The 3,541-nt window shown below is 50.9% G+C and overlaps 1 protein-coding gene across 5 annotated transcripts in view; it reads right to left on the minus strand.

The window, feature by feature from the left end:
* The window catches only part of TMCC1 (transmembrane and coiled-coil domain family 1), a 100,036-nt gene extending 99,326 nt beyond the window's left edge, over window positions 1-710 (minus strand). For 3 of the 5 annotated variants that reach the window (XM_019620259.2, XM_019620262.2, XM_019620263.2), the window contains exon 1: window positions 605-710. The gene's annotated coding sequence lies outside the window, so the exon portion shown is untranslated. The remainder of the gene's footprint in view (window positions 1-604) is intronic. The other 2 variants (XM_019620268.2, XM_019620264.2) reach the window with 1 other exon arrangement.
* Between the last annotated feature and the right edge of the window lie 2,831 nt (window positions 711-3,541).

Below are 3,541 nucleotides of genomic sequence, written 5' to 3' on the forward strand. Positions count from 1 at the left end.
ATCTTTGTGGCCCTCCGCTGGACTCTTTCCAAGAGATCCCTGTCTTTTTTGTACTGGGGAGCCCAGAACTGGACACAGTACTCCAGATGAGGCCTTACCAGGGCAGAGTAGAGGGGGAGGATCACCTCCCTCGACCTGCTGGACACGCTCTTCTTAATGCACCCCAGAATGCCATTGGCCTTTTGGCCACGAGGGCACACTGCTGGCTCATGGCCAACCTGTCGTCCACCAGGACGCCCAGGTCCCTCTCTGCAGAGCTCCTCTCCAGCAGCTCATCCCCCAGCCTGTATTGGTGCATGCAATTACTCCTCCCTAGGTGTAAGACCCTACACTTGCTTGTGTTGAACCTCATCCGGTTTCTTACTGCCCAGCTCTCCAGCCTGTCCAGGTCTCGCTGAATGGCAGCACAGCCTTCAGGCGTGTCAGCCAATCCTCCCAACTTCGTATCATCAGCAAACTTGCTGAGGGTGAATTTACCACTTCAGTGAGCTTTTAGAATTATTCTACTGAAAATAAGCAGTTACTGAAGCTACAGAGAGAAGCATATTAACAAGAAAAAAGAAAAAAAAGTAATGCTCTTTGGTAGTCTCCCTCTTCCTTTTACCTGACTTACTACTTCTGAATGACAGATCAGGAGAGGACTGAGGTTCCAGAGTCGCTGGGTCGCTGGCCTCGTAGCTTTCAGGCAGTACTACCCTGCGTGCTGCAAAAAGAAAAAAAAAAAGAACAAATGGTTTAGTAGCACTGTGTGCTGTGAAATCCACTGCAGAGCCTCAGCAAGCCCTCGATGTTCTCAGACGTGCCTGTTGTGCCATCTAGTGACGAACGCTTCTTTCATTCTGCACATCTCCTTTCCTGCCCCTACCTTACTCCCATATTAGCAAGCCATACTTCTGATTAGATGAACAAAACACACACACACAGCAGGAACGAGAAAACTGAAATGCCGAGAGCCACACCATCACAGATCCAGCACCTAATTTTGTATTTTTAACTTATTTCCACTATCACTCCTCTCTACATACTTCCTCCCATCCAAGCTCAGATCTCACGGCCCTTTTCTATCCCTTCGGCTCTTGCCAACTTCCCAGAGACACCTGGACATACAGAGGTACATACAGAGGATTCCTTCACTGGCTCAGTGTGTCACAGATCACTGGCCCCAGCTGAGGTCCAAACAAAAGGGGCAGATAACAACAAAGGGACAGGTAGTTGGTTTGATCTGAGGCACGAGCTTGTCTCAGTGCCAGAACCCTAGAATCACAGAATCACCAAGGTTGGAAAAGACCTCCAAGATCATCTATCCAACCGTGCCCACTGATCATCTCCTCATTGCCAAATCTCTGCCTTCCTTGAATACCTCCCAGGGACAGTGAATCAACCACCTCCCTGGGCAGCCTGTTCCAGTGCCTGATCACTCTTTTGGAGAAGGAATTTTTCCAAATATCCAACCTGAATCTCCCGTGGCACAACTTGAAGCCATTCCCCCTAGTCCTATCCCTAGTTACATGGGAGAAAAGGCCAACCAACACCTTGCCACAGCCTCCTTTCAGGGAGTTGTAGAGAGCTGCAAGGTCTCCCCTGTGCCTCCTCCTCTCCATACTGAACAATCCCAGCTCTCTCAGCCGCTCCTCATAAGCCCTGTGTTCCTGACACCTCACAGCTTCATTGTTGTTCTCTGGACACACTCCAGGGCTTCCATGCCTTTCTTGCAGTGAGGGGCACAAAATGGAACACAGTACTTGAGGGGCGGCCTCACCAGAGCTGAGTACAGGAGGATGATTACCTGTTTGTCCTGCTGACAAAACTATTTCTTATACGAGCTGGGATGTCACTGGCTTTCTCGGCCACCTGGGCACACTGCTGGCTCACGTTTAGCTGAGTGTCAAACAACACCCCCAGGTCCATTTCTTCCACGCAGTCTTCCAGCCACTCTGCCCCAAGCCTACAGCACTGCATGGGGTTGTTGTGGCCAAGGTGCAGGACCTAGCAGTTGGTGTTGGTGATCTTCATCCCATTGGCCTCAGCCCAGCCCAGCCTGTTTCAATCCCTCTGAAGGGCCTTCCTTCTCCCACGCAGATCGACACTTCCTCCCAGCTTGGAGTCATCTGCAAACTTACTAAGGGTCCACTCAATCCCACTGTCCACATCATCAAAAAAGACGTTAAACAGGACAGGTCCCAGTACCAATCCCCAGGGAACACCACTCCCGGCTGCTCACCAGCTGGATTTAACTCCATTCACTGCCACTCTCTGGGCCCAGCCCTCCAGCCAGCTCTTTACCAAGCACTGTCCAACTGAAAGGCTGCCAGCTTCTCCAGGAAGATGCTTCTCTAGGACGCTGCATAAAACCCAGGGAGATCGTGCCACAGCAAGTGAACCCTGGAATACATTGAGCCTCGGGCTGGTTCCTGCTCTCTTTCTCCAAGGAGAGGAACACAAGAAGGAAGAACAGTGCCCTGAGTTGCTCGAGGTCCATTCTCCTCAAGCATTATACTAACTTAACTCCACACACACGCCTATACAGTGCAACGAAAAAACCTAGGAGCTCTGTGAGATGCTTATGGCAAAAGGCTTTTTCAGATCCAGACTATTGACCACATCCTGGCAGGTCTGTTCAATCTGTGCTTCAAATCCCTCCAGACAAGTCAGAGAGAGTCCAGAAGTGTACTTTTTACATAACAGCGGTATGAAAAGCTAGTCCATTATTTTTCCTTATTTCTCTCTTTTAAGTACCTTCCTTCTTTACATACAACAGTGATTTTATTTCTAGTGCCTGTAGGGTGAGGATTTTTCATGTTTTAAAGTGAAACTGGAAACATTCAAAAATATTTTTGATATTTATAGCATTAATTACTCCTAATCACAGAACGGCCAGGGTTGGAAGGGACCTCAATGATCATCAATCTCCAACCCCCCTGCTGCATGCAGGGCCACCAACCTTCACATTTAATACTAGACCAGGCTGCCCAGGGCCCCATCCAAACTGGCCTTGAACACCTCCAGGGATGGACGGGGCATCCACAGCCTCTCTGGGCAGCTGTTCCAGCACCTCACCACTCTCACAGCAAACAACTTCCCCCTGACATCCAACCTCAATCTTCCCTCCCTCAACTTAAAGCCATTTCCCCTTGTCCTGCTGTTATCTCCCCTTTCCAAGAGTTTACTCCCCTCCCGTTTGTAGGCTCCCTTCAGGTACTGGAAGGCTACAATGAGGTCACCCCACAGCCTTCTTTCCTCCAGGCTGAACAAGCCCAGCTCCCTCAGCCCGTCTTTGTCGGGGAAGTGCTCCAATCCCCTGATCATATATCAGTTCCGTCACAAGACTTTGATTTCCCATTCCCAAAACCATTACGGTTTTGCAGGGTCGGGCCGCGATCGGGACCAAGGCGCTCTCCGAAGGAGCGGCCAGGCGCCGGCACGGCTGCCCAGGGAGCGGCGGGACCTCCGCCCTGCGGGACGCGGTCTGCGAGGGCGGGCTGTGCCGGGCTCGGGGATCTCAGAAAACTTTTCCAACCCGGCCGATTCTCCGGTTCTAAGT

Source organism: Meleagris gallopavo, chromosome 14, assembly GCF_000146605.3.
Source record: "Meleagris gallopavo isolate NT-WF06-2002-E0010 breed Aviagen turkey brand Nicholas breeding stock chromosome 14, Turkey_5.1, whole genome shotgun sequence".
NCBI classification, from domain to species: Eukaryota; Metazoa; Chordata; class Aves; order Galliformes; family Phasianidae; genus Meleagris; species Meleagris gallopavo.